Source organism: Parambassis ranga, chromosome 5 (genome assembly GCF_900634625.1).
Source record: "Parambassis ranga chromosome 5, fParRan2.1, whole genome shotgun sequence".
Lineage (NCBI taxonomy): Eukaryota > Metazoa > Chordata > Actinopteri > Ambassidae > Parambassis > Parambassis ranga.
Window position 1 is genome coordinate 17,535,313 of NC_041026.1, and position 20,181 is coordinate 17,555,493.

Sequence of the window (20,181 nt, forward strand, 5' to 3'; positions counted from 1 at the left end):
CTACACATCAGAATAGAACCTGACAAGTAGGCCTCTTTTGATTGGAGAAGAATATAATGTGAACTGAAGAAGATGGTGGACAATGGGCTGGCTCGACTTGACCAACTGATGACGACGATGTCCTGTGACTTTGCAGTCATGCTGATTGTGATTGTGAGAGATTGCAGTGGAGCTTGGACCAGACACTGTGCAGGGACAGCAAAAGTGTGCTTGACAGAATTAATCAATCAGACTGCGTGGGCCTCCGTCTCTTCCTAACCATGGAAACCAAGACGACACAGCCGGGTCACGGATGGGGAGGGACAGACCGCTCCAAGTCATCTGTCATCACGTTACAACCATTAATAATTCACTAAGACAGTGACTCTCACACGTGGCACGCACTGCCAACATGCACGCTGAAGGGCTTGTGAGCATGCACGTGTTGACACAGGTGTGAACACTTAGGATCGACTCACTTTGTGACCTCTTCATGCTGAGCTTTCTTTCTTTCTTTTGTGACCTTCTTTTCATGTCGAATCACTGTGACATATTAATGTACCTCACAAAGAACACAGTTAATAATTTGACACCCACAAGATGAGTTTAAAAAAATACTTTTTATTATGCTAAACTCAAAATAATATTCAAACCATGTCCACCAGTGATTTCTCCACTCAAAGCATTGGAGAAATCTCTGTAATAAAATTCAACATCATTTAGTGTTCACTCACTTTTTTAACAGGGAACCGCTCTGAAGAAATACGAATACGAACACTCTATCAATGATGTGCTCAATAAAAGAAAGTGAAGCTGCTTTCACTGTCTAGTGCACACTCCTCTAGGACAGAGCTCCAAGAAAACTGGAGAGAAACTTGACCACTTAAGATGAATGATGAAAAGGCAGAGGTTGTGTACTTTATTATTTTAATGACAAGTCTTGTGCTTATTTGTTAATAGTGGGCTAAATAAAATACACAGCAAGAAATCAGCTGTTTAATTATTGTTACTGTGCTAACATTGGGAGTATAACCACCTCCTTTGAGTGTGTGGTTGATGACTTGAGTCGTCATCCCAGTGAGATCTCAGACGCCTCAGTGACTGGCTTTAATTGAACAGGCATCCGGCACAAATAACCAATTTATTACAGCTAAATTTAGCTCTTAGTCTTTTTAAGGCCCACCAGTCTTAAAAATCAGACTCCTGCTATCACACCACTGTGGTGCTGTTGTGACTGGGGAGAGCTGTCACTTGGATCTGAATTGGCCCTCAGTGGAAGAGTGTACTAGACATGAAGGATTAGTAAAATGAGGTTCTCCTTTGTCTGATGCGGCTCTGGTTACTGATTGCAGTGAGACTGCTGGTGATTCTTTTCAGTCATAGTTAGCCCGTGCAGTGCTGTGTTGCAGGTTGCCTGCTGTCCCTGTAAATTGTACAGTAAACATTCTTTAAAATAGATTTTTAAAGAACATTGCCAAGCCTTCTAAATTACAACAAACATTTCTGTCATTCCAAACGGCAGCAGTTCAGCATCAGATGTCAATGAATTACACCTTTGGTAGGGAGTGATTATGTCTCCTGTTGGTGTGAAGTGATGACAAATGAAAGAGTTGTCAGCTCACTGTCAGGGTGAGTGAGATTTCCTTACCAACATGTCCCTTGATTCTAAGGTGAGATTAAGGTTGGTTGTTTCTTCGCGAGGATGTATTAGTGTATATGCTGCAGTTTTGATGCAAGAGTGTGGATTAGTACAAACTACACCCTCTGCTGCTGCACCCTCTCCCCTCCCTGTTCCTCATAGTGTTTGATTGGGCTGTTTTGGGCTATCATGCCACCATGATTCTATATCATGGCTGGCTCAGTGTAAAATGACCTAAATCCTTTGTATTTGAATGTACAACAGTTTGTAGTTACGAGTACACAATAATGGAAACATAACCATGGACAGTTCCACCTAAATCCACCCTACACACTGCTCCTCTTATATCTTTATATCTTATATCTTTACATGCTTAAAGTTTATTTCTACCTCATTTTCTTCTGTAACCTCCACCCCTGCCCTCTTCTCAGCTCAGTAATAGCATGCACCCCTCAGTATGGCTTGTGTTCATTTAGGGGAGCTTAATGAACTACAAGGGCTTTATAATGACTGTGTCTAAGCAGTGCTTTGGGGAGGTCAGATGGTTTGAATACCTAATGAACCCAATCTCCAGTCACAACTACTAATACGCATGTAACATTTTGTATATGTATATTTATTATATATGCTGCTACTACAGCTGCAGCATCTCCTCAGCCCTCCCACCACCACCAGCGTGACTGCCACCACAGCATGAGTTTAAAAAAAAAAAAAAAAAAAAAACTAAATTAAAGAGGAGACTTTAACAAAGTAATTTGGTTTTTCATTTCCTGTAGGCCTTTGGAGAGGCAGTTATAACTCTCAGGTCCCATCAGGGAAGAAAAGGGGAAGTAGGCCAAGCTCTACTTGGGTAAAAATAGAAGAGAAAACTTCACAACTTGCACTGGAAAAAAATACATCACATTTCTGACATATACCTGTTAAAAGTGGATTTAAAAAAAAGAAAATATAAAATAATATACACCTTTGAAGTGGTATTTGATGGAATTTCTAATCTTAAAAAACATACTACAACTACTGTTTTTTAAAAAAGTTTTTTTTACAATGTTCTCAACACTGAATATTTAAATAAATAATAATAAAATATATCTAACCTCATGTGTCACCTAGAAAATCAATAAAATAAAATACCCATATATATACATTAGCCATCATCTTAAAGTCATAATGATCCCTACACTTTCTTTAATATGAAAAACTCATAGTTCATATAGTAGTTTTTTAAAGCTTCACTGGGATGAAGAGCTGCTTTGAGCTAAAAGCTAATATACATACGTAACTCAAACTTCAAGCCTTTTAAAGTGTAAAGGCAGTTTCACATACATCCACTTGAGGCTGGCTCTAAAACTGAGTCACAAATAAATATGGAAACTGTGAATCATGACTTTATGTATCAAAAGGTTGTGGAAACCATTTTTATTTGTTTTTAGATTCAGAACCAAAGTCCAAGGACTAGAAGCTCTAGTTGGTCTACTTCTATAACACACTAATGTGCATATGTACACAAAATCCAACACATGGCACGCACACAAACATGCACTAAATCAGACGTTCCCTCCCATAATCTCATCCCCAATGCCATTCAGATCTATGAACTTCCATTAGCAACCATCTGTTACAACCTGCAGCAAAGCTATTACACTTCACACACTTGCACACACACACAAACACATGAATGGACACACTTACCTCAGTCATCATAGGGCAGGTTAACTTCTTCTTAACCTTGGGAGAATTTGCTGAAGCGTTGCCTGTTTAACCTTCACAGTCACACGTACTTTCACAAACACCTGTGATGGCGTCACCATGCTGCTGCCCAGAAGGTCAGCAACCCTCATGTGCACTGATACCCTCAAACAGAGGTCTCACACACACACACACACACACATATATACAGTGATAGGTCATAGCATCATGTTGTAAAAACAGACTTTGTATCTTTAGCTTATTCTATCAATAGGATTTGTTCGTTCCATCATTCGCACTGATAAAGGTCACAACATCACACCCACTGTTCCTTGGCAGCATTTTACATTAGACAAAATGTCAGAACCTGATCTGCTTCGCGGCAGCGTGCTGCCTCCAGCACTTCTCTTCACATCTCCAATGCACACATTTATTTTAGCAGTGAATGTACAATTTTCAGCTCCATTTAAATGCTCTGCTTTTTGCCCCTCCTAAACAAATGTCAGTGTACAGCAGAAGATTTGTATATTTTTGCTGCGCTCCTGCCTCTCTCGAAATCATTCACTTGAGTGACAATATGGGTTCCAGGCAGGAAGTCAGGGGTGGGGGTGGGGGGGGGGTTTGATTCAGCATCTAATTATCCAACTTCTTCTTGAAAGAAAAAAAAATGCTTTCTGTGTTTAAGCAACTTGTTCACGTAGCAGTAGCATCTGCTTCACTCCTTCATTTCCCCGTCAGCAAGAGACAAATGAATAGAAATGACTGCTTTGTGCTTTTATGCAGCCGTCTCTCCAAGCTGCATAAAACATATATTTCTAGTCTTCCATGTGCGATTTTTGTATCTGCAAAGAGGGGAGAGAAAAGAACAGAGACACTTGAATTGAGAATTGCTCTGCTAAAATGCAGACTTTTCCCTATTGGAAGGCTGCGCTCTTGTCTGTTCGTTGTTTTCCTTCCTAGAGGGCACAATTGAAAAAGATCATTTTTATGAAAGAAGCTTTTGAAAAACACCTCAGCAATCAAATAGAAAATATATGTTATACCACAGTGTTGTGGGAGGAAAAATGAAATAAGCACTGCAAAGAAATGGAGCCTCGTTCCAATAGAAAATTGTATTTTCAAAGATGAAATAGCACAGTATGGTCATCTGCTTTTCTTAGAGAGATCCTTCTGTAGAATGGTAAATTTTTTTTAATAAAAATAGGTCATTGTTTTTTTGTTTTTCTATGCCTTTCCAAATCCACACTGCCTCCAATCCCTGCAGGCCTCTAACCTGTTAGATTTCCACTTCCTCATCACCCTGCTGATTATCTGCCAGCTGCCTTTTATCAGCATCATCAAATGAGAGGCCATATAGAGAATAAAACAAATGGTTCCTGTGGGAGGAAGTCAGTATGTGACCTTTTGTTGGTACAAACCACAGAGATGGAGAAATGAGAGCTTTTTATTCTCCATTTTAATTAAACTTGTATTAACCACTGATTTAGTGCCTGAATGATTCTTTGCATAAGAAATGATTGTGGGGTGAAATTGAATATTAAATTTAGGATTCAGTTTATTTGTGTTGAATAATGGAGGTATTTAAAGTGTTGCTTATGAGTAGTCAGTAACTACTCACGAGGAGGTAAATAATCCTTATCTCTGAATGTCGGCCGCATATCCATAGCCTGCCTCTGACCCTGGAAAGCTGTGCTTTAATTCCAGTGTGATGGAGTATTGGGTTCTGCTCCAGCGCATCCCTCCTTTTATTCCTCATGGAATGGACAAGGCAAATAATGGGCTTGTGTCCTGACAAGGAGCTGTTAGTTCCTGACAGACCACTGATCAAGAGAACAGGGGTTGTTTTCACAGTATGGTGCTCTTACATAACCAGATACATGCACACACACACCAGAATGATTTTAAACTAACAACAAAATTCTCCCGAGTCTGTAGGCGCAGAATTCACATTTGTCAAGTTTTTTTCTGCATAAGATGCAACTAATTAATTTTCTTTCAAAGAGGTATCAGGTTTTTGAGCGTCCTGCATATCCTGGATAAAGAAGCCTAATGCACAGTGTTATTAAAGAAACAGATTGTGGGGCAATCATCTGGGTCAGCAATGTGGATATAACTCAACATTTTAGAACTCATTATTAAGTTGATAGTAGCTACATTGTTATGTTGTCAAAGGCCATGCTGGTGTTCCGTAATCAGAGATGTCTCATGCTGGCGTCTCAAAGGGTGTGTTCCTCTCTCCCAGCTTGCACTATAAGGACGATTCAGTGCTGTAACTAACCTACTGCTGCCCGTACCTTACATACAGAACAGTGAGTTACTATAAAGGCACATCAGCTGCTCACACTTAAACACATTCATATGCATAGATTTCTTTGTTCATTTACAATAATGGGGTTTTTATGCAGCAGAAAGATAGTGTCCCAGTTATTTAAGCTCACATTAACACACAAATGGAGACGAGAGATGTTTTCAGTTGGTTTATCGATTGCACAAATTATTGCAGGCTTATCAAAAAGCATTGCATTATAGGTCTCAACTTACCAGTCATGTTCACCATTGAGAAACCAATTACAAAAGGAAAGAACGTGATAAAAATATATTTGAAAGACCAAAATGATGGAAGTTAGGAAATAAAAAGACGGATTTAATAGGAAATTTGCCGAGCTTTAGCACTTGAGCTCAACTGCGCTAGAATGATCCAAAAGATCAACTTCAGTAGAGCCCTGTAGCTCTTGCAGAACAGCTCAGTTTTACCAGGAAAGCTCAATCTTTTTGTAATGCCTGTTCTTCAACAACTGGATGGGCTTAGACAATGAGAAGTGATCTTCACAGAAAACGTTTGCCAGCTCTGCAGGTGCACCCATCAATCTTATTGTATGATTCTGCAGTAAAGGACTGCGGGGAATGAAAAGTTAGACTCCAAGTAGAAGACAAAAAGGGATGAGTTTGAAAGGGTATGAGAGGTCACGCAGTTCCTGTTTCTCGCAGGAGGAATGTCATTCGTTTTCTTCAGTCTGGGCTGCTGTTGACTCTGTTTAAAAATTCTCATCATGGTTAATGTACACAATCCTCACCACTTGTCCCCGCTGAGTAAGGACGCTCATGCAGAGAGGCCAAGAGAATCAGAGGTCGACTTGCCTTTATTTTGCTCTTTCATCAGAGCAAGCAGTTAATCTTTGCTTGGCCTCAGCTTATCTGGGCGCCTGCCACCCTAGCCCTGCCCAGGGAGAAAGGCATCACACGCCTCAGTCCTCTGTCCTCCTCCTCCTCCTCCTCCTCCCTGCCTCACCTCGCCTTCCCCCCAGCTAGGTTCTCCTTGGCTGACTGGAGGAGGTGGCTGCAGATTGAATTATTCTCTCCGTTCCATTTCTTCCACGTTTGCATTCATTTGTAGTGCGCTGTCACTTCTCTTCTGTTGTGTTTGTTTCTTAAATGGAAGCCATTCAGAGTCTGTCTCAGCTTGTTGCATCATCTCATATCAGCTGTGGCATTGGTCTGCTTATAATGGTAATACAAAAGAGAAACTGGTCCTTTATTGGTGTTAGAGCACATTTGAAGAGCCGGCCTGCTGTGTGTGTTTGTGGTGTGGAGGCTCTCACACATGACATTCACAAGGGAAGATCAAGATCAATGCAATGGCATTTTCAGGTGACTTAATCTATTCAAATATGACTTACGGCACCCAGCTATCCATGTTCATATAAAACATAGTTGTAGTAACTAGAAACGTGATTATCTTGCTTCAAATGTGTGTGTAAGAGGTATGTGTGGAGGCTAGCTTCCTGGAAATGACACTCTTTAAAATGACAGGAGTGGTCAAAATTGATTAACCCAACTGCCGCTCGAGCATCCTCCAGCTGCTGTGTGATTATAAAACATAAAATCTCCTGGTTGGAGCAGGACTCCAAGAAAATGGCAGAGAGGATTGTTGCTGATGCGAGTGGTTTAGTTTATAACATGTGTTTAACTTTGTGAAAAGGTATGTTTTGACCACCAAACCATGACCATTGCCTATAAATGGTGACTGGAAATGTGCAGTAGACTCTTATGCCTGTAAATATGTGACATTGTGGGGGACAAAGTGTCTGAGACTGATGTTTCAAACCTGTGGTTTTAAAAATAGTTTTTGAATAGTTTTTTGGACTGTTTGCATGTTGCAAAATTTAAAGACTCCTTTGCTAATATTATCCTTGTAAACCTCACACTGTCAAACTCTGGTGCACCGGCCTCTCCTTTATTGACCCATTGCCCCTCCTCCTCCTCTTCCTCATCCTCAATTTCTGCCCCACTGTCTTGAGGTTTGACAACCTGTCATAACTCTGTCAGCCTGTTATAGCCTGCCTTAACATAATGACCTAACACTTTTCATGATTGGCAGGTGTTTTTCCTTACAGGCCAATGAAGTAGGTGCTGCGGTTTGATGCCCGGTTTTACCTTGTTTCTTTGTTGACTGACAGGTGGCTCCCCAAACTACACAAAGAGAAGCCCTGCTGGTTTGTTTATCCTCCATTTAATTTGTCCTGTGTTTAAAAAGCTATATGGTAGCTGTCGGCGTATATCTTTGCCTCGTTTGACGCAGTGACCAGGGGGATGGGGCGCTGTCTTCCTCTACTGGATGAGTGACAGAGGACAGGCGTAGGAATTGGAGAAGAAGAGAAGGGAAGATAGGAGCTTGCCTGGAGGCAGCTGTGGAAGAAAAGAGGAGGTACAGGAGGGGGGATGCAGGGGAGGAGGGGGTGTTATGCTTCAGAGAGACAGTCGAGGAGAATCTCAAATATTGACCTTGGAAAACCACCTCTATGATAATAATTATCCCCCCTCTGTCCCCTTATTTTTCTCTCTACGCTCCAGCTTGTTTCTTTGTCTTTCTTTCTCTCTCTCTCTTTTCTTCGTGTGCGTCCTTTGCTCCTGTAATCTTAGTGACCTCAGATAAAAGCAACCTAGCTCTTTTACTTCTTTTTGATACACATTAATCCCTATCATTGATTACAAACTTACAAGCTCAGGCTCAGCTTATCACAATAAGCCTCTACCATTTGACCCCCCCTTTACTGTAAGATTTATAATGCTGAACATCATATATTGTATTATCTACTCGAGAGTGCAGGTTCGGGAGTTTTCTGTGACCCACCACTCTAAATAAGACAAAGAACAAGTACTTCCTGTTAGGATCTATTATGGTAATGCTAAAAAATGCTTAAAATCTATTCTTTATTATTGCGTATAATAATGTCATAATGTCTTTTCTAAGCATATAAACTGTTAAGGGAAAAATTCTCCCCGTAGTGATGAGATTTTACATGCACTTGTTCATAGACCTTAGGAGAGCAGATTGGCATGTCAACATCGGCTTAGTTGGGATCCTTTCACATTATACCATAACACAGCAGGTAGCGTTTTTCAAGTGTCACTTTCAGTTTTGTGTTGTCATGTCATATGAGGGTGTTTTCACCTGCTCTTTTCTATTTGTTGCAGCAAAAAAACTTAGTTATCTTCAAGAAAAGTTGATGGTTTGCTAAGCAACAACTCCCATCCCATATCAAATATGATTTAGCAGTGACAGTGACAGTACCACCACAGTTTAGCTACATGCACTATATTACTGGCATTTAACTCTTCATCAGTCTACCATATATGCGTTGCTAACATATTGTCTGTATGTGGTAAGTAGTGAGAGGTGGGGTGTGGAGGCTAAAGTCAAATAAGCCAAACTGAACATATAAACACTTTTATGACTTGATGTCCTCTTGTATTTACATCAAATAACAAGGAGAATTTCATGTCTGACAAAACTTTAACTCATACCTCTAACACACACACTGCATACGGGTGCTGTAGTGTAAATATTTATTATTTCTTAAACTGTAATCATGGTCTGCATGCTCTGTAATGACATATTTTTCAGTCATAGTTGGTTTTATCCTCTGTGTTTTGAAACCTCTCTTTCTACACTACCATTTCAGATGACACCGCCGTGCTGCTTCTTAAAGGCAGACATAGCAAAGTGTGCTAAGTGAAGGCGGAGGAGTACATCTATTCATTTAAATTGGTGCTAATGGCAGACTATTTAAAAGTCAATTAATTGCTAGGGGCCAAATGCACAGTGGCAGTTAATGCTGTCACAACGCTGAGTAGTAATTGGATGTGTTGATGGGATGTGCCTGTGTGTGTGTGTGCTGGCATGTATTCTTGTCTGAAACTGGGTGACCACCTGCTTTTTAAAGATCTCAGCAAAAGAATGGTGTGTTGTCCAGTGGATGATATTATCATGATGCAGAGCATCATAGGGGTGCTACATAATAGCCCGGGTTCAGTTTGTGGATATGCATACACTTGCTTTGTTACTAAATGTTTGTTTTATTTTACTCTTTTAGAGGTTTTGGTAGGCTTTTTTTGTCTTTTTCAGTTTGGCATCACCACCATCTCCATTCCTTCTCACCTTTCCATCCTCTTCCTCACTTTATCATCCTCCTCTGTGTGACAGAGCCAGAGAGAAGGCCCTAGATCGATGTTAGGCCTGTGCACACTGAGACCGGCAGCTGGCTGAATCGCAGTGATCGATCAGGCACAGAGCATTTACTCTGCCAGGCTGCTGGGCCTTTGTGGATGGAGATTATTTCTAAATTATTACAGGAGGCAGATGCTTGTCAGAAGATGCTCTCTATCAAGGTTAGACTGCTTCACTGCAGCCCAACTCTGCCTCATCACACTTTTTAAATTCATCTACTTTACCTCCTTTTATCTTTCACCATTTCTTTCTTTCATGGAAGGGTTTTTTTCTGTAATTTAGATAATAAATAATACATTTGCCCATTGTTATGGTATTTTATGTAGCTGTCTTTATGGCAGCGCATTGTTTCTTTAACAGCAGATATTTTTAGCATGTTATAGGTGAGATAAAATGTGCACAGTGTAGACCACTCAGGTAATGAGACACTGAAAATGCCATCTCCAAAACTGACTTAATACACACAGGCAGAATGGGCTACCAAGTATAATCTTTGAACACTGTCGATAATGAAACTGAGTATGCCATCATGCTGTTGTGTGTATGAAGCTTTTTCTAAAATTAGTTTTTTCTTCCCGGAATGATTTGAATAAGGTTTTTTTTTTCTCCATCCTTTGTCCTTGAACACTGGTGAGTATCTCAGAAACAGATGTGTGGATGTGTTCAGTGCACCCCTATACTGGATGAGCCACATGCATGTGTTTAAAGCTGGTCATTAAATTTTAAGGCTGTTCTATTCCTTACATTTCTGGTTTGTTGGCCTGATGAGGTTGCTAACATTCATTAGACACCCTGTCTTTGTCTTCATGTATCCAGAGCTGTTCAACTTTCTATGACCCATAAAGACAAACTGAAGTTTCAGAAGGATGCAAGTTGTTTTAGTATTACTTACAAAGCCAATGTTGCACAGGATTTTCAAAAGGCCAGTTAAATAACATTTTTCTAGATTTTTAGATGTGTAGTTGTCAGATTCATACGAGCACATTTTTGTGCTCATTTGTTACTCAACTGGCAACTGGACCAGGGGCCGTTCTGGGACATGTTCTAGTTTTTCTGAGTATGAGTTGGCTGGTTATTGTGTGTTTCAGTAATCAGTCTTCATCAGCCTTTGTAACTCTATCAAGTCTAATCCACATTCCAATTCACAACTTTACCCAAAATCCAGAAAAAAATAAAAAAAACTGCTTTCCAACAACTCCACAGTCGTCTTATTTACATGTTTGTTCTGTTATCTAACAATTCTGTCTCCAATGCCTTTTTTTTTTTTCATTCCTTCATTAGTCAGCGAGGTTGTGTTCCCAGCAAGTTGCAACAATATGCATCTTCTGTTTTTTTTGTGATGACTGGACTCCTGACACTCTTCACAGTATGTGCACCCAGCTGTAGTGCATGTTTTTTCTCTGTTTTAACTAAAGAGGATATATAGAAGAGAGAGGCACTTCTTTTCTGTTCTTACTCACTGTGAATATGCAGTACTTCAGCTGAAATTTATTTCCTAATGTGTATGGGACAGAAAAAGACCCTGATTCTGTAGCATTGCTTGAATATAATGAACAGAAGGGCTCAGGAATACACAGTGTGGTGTAATTAAGTACAAGTGGTTTTTGAAGGATACTTTAAAGCCCTGTCTATCTACATCTCTATCTATCAATTCATTGATATGTCAATAAATAATATATATGTATGGAAGATAATGGTGTCTCTGGTGTGTCAGCAGCTCAGAAAAACAGTCTATCCTGAGATGAAAAGAAAGCTCTGGGATTATTTTATGAGTCAGGAGGAGGGGGACAAATTAGCATGATGAAAAAAAAATGGGAAAGTATAGACTGAGCTACAATGCAGTGGGCTTGTATAGAAGGTTGTGCATTACGGTAGTCTAGTAACAGTGATGGCACTTGTGAATTCTGTGCACCATCAGCTTTTGCTGAATATTCAGCAAGTCATCTATCAGTGACTGAGGACCGCATGAGGACGAGACATAGAACACTGAGCAAACATTTACATTGTTACCCAGATTTTATTTGCATTAACATACCTGCTATAGGAGGCGGGTTGATCTCCACACAAAGAAGACTGTGTCCTTCATTTGTTACTCAGATGGCAAATTGACAATGCGGCAGTTTACTTTTTCAAATTCTGTACCTGCGGTCTAAACGTGACTGCAGATCCATCTAATATTGTTTTTGCTAATGGGAAGTTCATGCTGACACACATCAGACCTGAAGAGAGGAGGAGATGATGATATACATGAGAATAAGTTCTAGTGAAGAATAAGATGGGTGTGTGCATAGTGCCTATGGAAACCTCGTCTCACGTGCCTTTATGGTACGCTTAGGGTATTTAAAAGCACAGTCCACTTTCTTTCTAGTAAAAAAAAGGTCTTTTCTAGGAGAGATATGGTGGGGGAGAGAAGAAAAGATGAACAGAGAAATGGAAGCGAGATGTGGAGCGAGAGAGAGGGTGATGAGAAGACAGGAAGTAAGGGGGATTAATTGTTCACCCAGGAGAGCGAGATAACATCAGATGTTTAAAAGCCGCCACAACTAATCCTGTCATTTCTTGGACTAGAATAATGAAAATGGAGAAATGATATCTTGTGGAGAACTGGAAACTGAGCTAATCTGTATGCCTGTGATGAGCACATGTTTGTGATTGCTAAACGGTCCACAGATTGTAGTATATTCCTACTTGCATGGTATCATTTCCTGTGTGAAACTGCTTTTATTGGATGTGGTGATGCTGTTATTGTCTCTGCGACACGTTGCATAGATGTAGTTTTCTATGAATAATCGCTGGCTGTGATTGGAAGATGTGGTGCATTTAACTTCTATAAAGGTAAAAGTGTTGTTAACCAAAGTAATGGTTAAAAAATGAAACAAAACATACGTTGTTTTTATAGCTTTCCACAGATTTTATTACAGTACAAAAAGTGTGTGGAGTGTGCTATAAGTTGTGGTTTTGCACAGTGTGTTGACATGTTGTCACAGCTGCAGAAAAGCTCTGTAATAATGAGTGAAGATGCAGATACTCCAATAACATGTGGCCATGTGTTGCATTGAAAGTGCAGTTCAACTGTCAAGCCTGTCTCCATGGACATTGTGTCAAGGTGGCAAAACATCTACTAGAGTACTTATCTTAAGCTGGTGTCTGAGTTCAAACCTTGATGAATATAGGGTTTATTCCATACTGGAATGTTTGTAAGCCAGTAGCTGGCCTGAAGGTAGGCAATCAGTTCAGAACCATATGGTACACTTTTGAGGAGTGCCTCTGCAACAACAAATAGGAAAAATCGTTAATGAGCTAAAACAGGCTAATCCTTCTGTAGAGTCCTCCACTCCAGCTCGCTGTCCTACTTCTGCCTGTTTGCTCTTCTGTACAAGTAGCTCTCTTTTCCTCCCAGACCCACACCTGCCTTTCTCTCCATCAAGGCTTCCACCCTTTGGTCCCGCAGCACTCCCCGTCCTCCCCTGTCATATCTGTCATAGACGTTCAGTCGCTGGTGTTGCTCTAGGCTTCAAATTTAATTTGGTTTCAATCTGCTGTAATTGCTTTGATAGACGGCCGTGTCTGCATGTTTTTCCTCTCTTATGTCTGCTGGAATACTGGATAGGGAACATGTGCAAGTGTGTGTGTTGATGAATATGACTGAAGGTGTGCACTCGTGTGCACATGTGTGTTAATCCTGAACAATTGAATGGCCACATGCTGTCAGTGATACAGGTTGTCAAACACCAACTGCTGTCTCTGGGCTCTTTGGCACTATGACAGTGTTTTTTGTGCACTTGCTCTTTGTAGAGAGGAGAGAGCTCAGTAAATCTACAAGACCTCACCGAGTATCTTTTGGTAACACATCATGACCTTTTAGTTGAATAATAACCATGCTCACAACACCTGAATGTGAACTTTTGTCATTAAACTATCAGCAATCTCCAGGTAAGAGGGAGGTTGATTGAAGTAAAGGGCAAAGGTAGACGGCAGAAAATAAACTGTTTGCCCTTGAACTGCAGACAGTGATGAGGTGAGGTGAAAGGAAAGGGTGCTGAGCTGATGGACTGAGATAATATTGGTATGGCTCTAAGGGGGAAGAAAAATCTGTCTCATGTCCTCTTGTGGTTTTTCTTTCTTCCTTTGACATTTGTTGTTCTGATCACCTCTCAGTCACTCCAGTCTTTTCTACTGTATGTGACAAAATTAACAAATAGTGATTTGGACTAGCTAACGTTTTTGTTTACATCATCGCACATTTACTTATTCACCCTCCCTCACTGGAAACAGCAGTGGTAGATTATATTTATATTTTTTACGCTATTAATTATTTTGGTATTATCATAGCTGTTTGCCCTCCTGTATTTATGTGAATAAGTGGTTGTAACCCTTCACCCAGAGCAGGCCTTTGTTAAATGATCATGTCCTAAAAAACTAAAATTTTTACTAAATAGTGACAAAACCAATATAAAAGGTTATGGACCTACATCAGACACAAGTCCTAACTCACTGATTTAAAGTCTAAATTTAAAACCCCTGCCTAATCTCTCTGCTTGTTGTTGTTGTCAGGGGCGGATGAAACTCGATTCCAGCTCACAGCTAACAGTTACTACATCATTGTTCGCTATTTGGTAGTGCATCATCCACATTCTACAATTCAATTATTAAATTGATATAAAGGTGCGTTGAAATAGGAAGCTATCAATGAGATAAAAAAGCAACATTTACCCACCTAAAAACAGACAAAATAAAAATGAATGCCTTTGGGGCCGTTTATTTCAATTAACTAAAAAACGAGCCATATTCATGGCAAAGTGAAAACAACCAGAAAAAACTGTCTGTGCAAATGGACTCCACATCCTTTCACAGCATGCTATGTTACAAGTGAATCTTCTGGCCTTCCTTTCCCAAACAGCTTCTATGTCACTCTAGATCCAGCGTGTCAGTGGAGCCAGCCATGGCCCCAAACATGACTCTCTTTGAAGGCTGAAAACCTCCAATTAGGTATGAAGAATTTCAACCAATGACTTGGAGAAAAAAAAACATTTTTAAGGCCTGAGGATTCTTTTTGGCCTGTTGTCACAGGTCCCCCAAAATGATCTGTATTTATTGTTCGTCTGAACAGTACACATCTGACTCATCTGTATTGCCATCAGAGCTCAGCAGTCAGTTCATGTCTGCCAAAGAAAGGGCACAGAGATAAATGTGTGTATAATTGATTGCATGTTGATTAGTGAGGGCTCTTGTGGTCTGATTGCAAGCGTATGAGTATGCACATGCATCTGAGTGGAGTGTGTCAGTTTGATATGTGACCAATGGTGCTTGAAAGTATGTCTTAGCGTGTACAAGCACGATCAGGCGCTGCCGTTGTTCTCCCACTCGTTCTGAAGAAATGTGTGTGTTTTCACATATTGTGTGCGTTTTCGCATCGCTAAAATTTTTTGTCGAGATGTGAATCAAATAACAGAATAAAGGATGTTAAACTGTAGAGCAGTGGAGTACAGACATCTGCTCTCAGGCTTGTTCTGCTGTTGTGTTTGTATTGCGGCGTGCTTGTGTATATCACTCTCACCTCTGATCAAGAAGACATTTGCCCTGCATCTTGATGCTGTTTCGCTCCGCTCCTCCCCACTCAGTCTACTGAGGAGGTGGATGAAACACACACACACACACACACACACACACACACCTGTTAGCAGATGTACCACCGCCTAAAAGAGCAGTCATGTGCTCAGTATCTTTCTAGTGGAATGTCACTAGGCTTCTTGTATATGACTTATTTTTTATTTATCTCTTGTTCCAGACAATGGGTATGCAATTTTCTCCTTCTCAGTCACGGTTGATGCCTTGAGAAACTTAACTAAATTCTTTTTTATATATATATATATATATTTGTTTTATTTTGAAATGTCACTTTTATGCTCCCTCCTTCTCTTACTCATTGTTGTCTGGTTGACTGCAAGTAACAGCAGGAAAGGCTGGGCATGTCTGCAACTATCTGTCAAACAACGGACAGTGAGCCCAACCAGCCAGACACTCATATGTCACTGAGCTGATCCTGGCCGCTGTCAACAGATACACACACACACACACACACACACCCCGCTCTGCCTGCATGCTCACCCTGAGACCCCTGCTGGCAACTGCATGTAGGAACGTTTGGCTACCTGCAAGGCTTCGGATGTCTGCCTGTGTTGCAGTGACCTTGTTTGACCTTTGTATCCTTTAAATTTCTGCTGCACATTTGCATTCTGATGTGTTATATGTTTAGTTGTGTATCCCTTGTGTATCCCTGTGTGAATAAGACATGCTTGCATTATTTGTCCCATAGGAGATTTAATTAAATTTACAGTGGAAGGTGCTCCAGTGAATAATAATGTGCAGTAAAATGGTATCTGGCCTCCATTCTGTGCTATAATGCAGCTGCCACTTAGCTTCAAAGGCTCTGTGGTTTAATGAGTGAAAGGCATATTATTTTGAGTGGTGTATCTGAAATGAAACAAAGAGCATTAATATTAAAAGAGAATTAGTTTTTTTTTAGTGATGACAGCGATACTTCAACAGTCAGTAATACATTCGATTAGCTCATTTGCTCCTGTGACATTGTTTCTAACATAATTGTGATTGTATCCATATTATAAACTAATAAAAAGTAGGTTGATTAGCACACAAAAGCTTGTGATCAAGGTTGATCACCGAAGAACCATTTTGAGGGAGTTTAGCTGCTGCAGAGAGCCACTGTATTGTTCCAAAGTAAGACAGCTGCCTTTTTTGTCTCTGTACAGGGGCTTCAGCACAATGCTGGCAATCTACTGTGGAAATATGGTGTTTCTGTGGGCCTGTGTGGAGTGTAGAAAAGCTGGTGTTTGATTCTGAAAAGCTGGTGAGTTGCTGCTGTGGGTAGGTGACAGCTCAGTGCTTCCAGATCCAGTCTCTTTGGAAACTGCAAAGTGGGGCTGGGAACGTACTGCCGTGAGTAGGGGGAAACGCAAAAGAAAGTGTTGAACATTTCCGTTGTGGTGGGGGAAGATTACGGGAAAGAAACAAAGGCAGGGATTATCTCAGCACATGCTACAATAGCACTACACACAGTGCCTCTGCAAACGGGCCTGCCACAGGGTGCTTTGGATCACAGAACAAAGACAGGGTCTCCCACACATCCATGCAGATCCTCTGTCAGAGTTAGCTAATAAGGACTACAATACCCAGCTGCCACTAGCAAACCAACCAGGGACCTGGAATTAGGGGTCATTATTGCGCCTCATTATGCACTTGTGCATTGTTTGGTGACGCTAAAGAGGACGGTCTATTCTTATTATCAATGTCCTCCTTGCTCCACTTTGTGTCTGGATCTTGAAATTTGAAGGTCTGTCATTTCAGTCACTGCACTGAGGGGAATGTTTAATAACGCAAGCAGTAAAAACCGTGCCATAAATTTTCTCTTCCCATTTCATCATTCCTTACTAAACGAGTTCTGCCCTCTGTGAAGTCAATTAAACTGTTTTGAAGTTGGTTTGCGACTTGTTGGAATTAATATGGTGCTAGAAGAGGGAGAAAGTTTGAGGGCAGTAAACTGAGACAGATGGAGAGAAATGGAGTACAGCATATGATGGTAGGATAAAACAGCCGAGCGAAGAGGAGAGATAAAAGGATGGCGCGAGAATGAGAGATGGTGGTGGCGGTGAGAGATGGTGGCAGGCAGGGATTGCGAGGCGACGTGAAAGCGAGTTTGTCTGTGATGTTTTAAAATTCTGGAGTGGAAAGTCCCTCCATCTGTTATTGTGGGACGGTTCTGACTCAGTGATTTCTATGATTGGCCTTAATCCCGGCCGAGTGGAGAAGACAGAATGAAGAGCTTAAAGCAGACTGCTCTCACTCTGACAGGCTCCACTGGCGGCTGCTGCTGCTGCTGCTGCTGCTGTTGGCGCCCACTGACTATGCTCAGTCTGCTGCCCCCTAATGGACTAATAGCTGCATGACATTGCACCTCCCTGCACTACTACAGCACATTAAGCAGCTTTTCAGGTCATGACACTGGTGGCTTTTTGTAGCACGAATTTGTCAACAAGCATGACACACAGCAGTTTCCACTTTATTTTTAAAGCATTATGTGTGATAATTATGTCCTCATACAGCATGACAGCAGCACTGCTCCTGGATATACAATGTCATTTAAATTGTATCTGTGTGAGCATACTGCTGGTGATGCTGATGGTGTGATGCTGCGTGTGTCAGTAGATGGAGAGGGAAGCTACTAGTGATCCTCTGTCTGGATATTTAATTCAACATGTTGGGAAGGACCGTGAAGAGAACTGTTCTATATTTAGAAGTCTTCTTTTTTTAAAGAGCTTTATAGCTCGCCGTTATGATTGTCAGTGTTCACTTCAGCCAATCATTGTAAAGGGTCTTCCCTCATTGCATCAGAAGGTTAAGTGACCTCAGCAGAGTCATTTCACAGTCTTTCGGTCCCTAAGGTGACTTAGTGCTCACAGAAACCCGAGCTAAGGGGGTCATTTGGAACATGTCGAGTACTTATTCAAAGCTGCAATCACATGTACAGTCTGTGTCGTGTTTTCTCAAGTGCCCTCTCACTCAAACACACACATTGTAGGGCTGTTGTGAGTGTCCCTCCAGATCGCACAATGTGCTGTGTCGAGTGCCCTTTAAGTTAATGCTCAGTGGAAGGGGCTAACAGGCTACAGCAATCACACAGGCGGCCCAGAGTTGAGTTGGCGCTCACCACAGCATGACGCTGTCCGTCCCTGGTGTGCTGTCATTCCCTTAGAAATAACATGACTTTGAGTGATTAAACTGCTCCCCTCTGGAACAGAAAAAACGGAACAGTTATGAATATTAAAGATCCTAATCGTCTCACGCTGGGCTTTTTCGAATATTTTTTTTTCACGCTGTCGTTTTGCTCTGTAGGTTCAAAGTGAGGGAGTGCAGCTTTTCACCAACAGGGTTCTTCGACAGCAAGCGACATCACCAACTTGCTGCACCAGCTCTTCAGCTATTTACACAATTAAATTGTCGCCTTGCATACATGAGAGATACCATTGTGTGTTTATGTCTGCAGACCTTGTGGAGGCACTTCACATGCCACTATCCATTACAGAGTTGTGTTTATGGTTCTTGACCTTGCCTGGAGGCTGGGTGACAAATGGCCATCATGTGATGCATTTTGTGTCAAGGTTACAATGGCAATAACATTATTGCATGGTGCTTTTCGTGTATTTGTGCCTGTATGCTGTAGTGTTATTTTCTGTGTTGTGTGGGCCTGTACTGAGCTTATCTGTGCTGTACTGTGCTGATCTCACTATGCTCATCCAGTGCTCTAAGCTGCTTGGGCTCCAGCCACCAGCATAGATGATATATCCCTGCCCCCCTCCTTCCCACATCTCTCACTCTGATTCATTGGCTGTTTTTGTTGCCCATCCATCTGGGCCAACACAGAGGAAGGAAAGACACATGAAGACACATGGCTGTTTTGGAGCACGGGGACTGCATTAAGCTGCTAGGGAAGAGATAGGGTCCCAGAGAAATGGTGGCCTACCAGGGAGGAAAGAATACCAGGAGAGAGGCAGCTGGAGAGGGAAAAAAAAGACGTGGCGGCCACTCAGGGGGAGAGAAATGGATTTTCTAAAGGGACAAAGTAGAGATTCTTACTGACAGATTAAATCCTGAGAAAAAGACTGAGCCACAGGGATGAAAGGGTAGCTAGATCATAGATCATCAGACAGGCATAAGGGGAAAAAAGACTCAATGCAACTTATTTTTATATCCTTTAAAAACAAACAAGACTAGGCTTGTATGACAAAGAGTGAAATCATATGGCTTTAATTTCCCTGCTAACCTCAAAGCTCTCAGTATAGTGAGAGTATTGTTCAGCTGCTCTTGTTGAAAAATTCTCTCAAATTGAAAAATGTCATCAAGAGATTACCATTGTGGCACTGCCCTTTACTTTACTCTCTAATAAAAAGCTGCACTGTTGCTGTCTTTCCTAATAGACTATTTGGTAATAATTTCACTCAGCTAATTAGATCCCGGTTTCATTGTTTCAGAGGCCTTTTGTCTCAATAGGAAATGAATGAAATCTTATCATTGTAAATTTAAGGCTCGTTCAGGTAATCAAAGACAAGAAAAGATCCTGATTTTCTGCTTTAATGTGTCACAAATTAGGTCAGTAATATCACATTATGTACATACTTTAAACCATTATGCTCTCCCTATACAGCAGCACTTCTGTGCCTGGCTGGTGTGTGTGTGTGTGTGTTTTGAGATGAGGTGGAGCAGTGTTGTTGGCTGTGTGGCGGTGCATAGAATGGTCTGCTGAGATGAAGTGGGCGTGGCTCCTAATAGAAATGGGACAGCTTCTACTATGAGA

General features: G+C 41.1%; 1 protein-coding gene across 2 annotated transcripts in view; it reads left to right on the top strand.

Annotated features, from left to right (window-relative positions):
• cacna2d2a (calcium channel, voltage-dependent, alpha 2/delta subunit 2a) overlaps positions 1-20,181 on the top strand; it is a 124,905-nt gene that overhangs the window by 41,081 nt on the left and 63,643 nt on the right. The window lies entirely within an intron of this gene.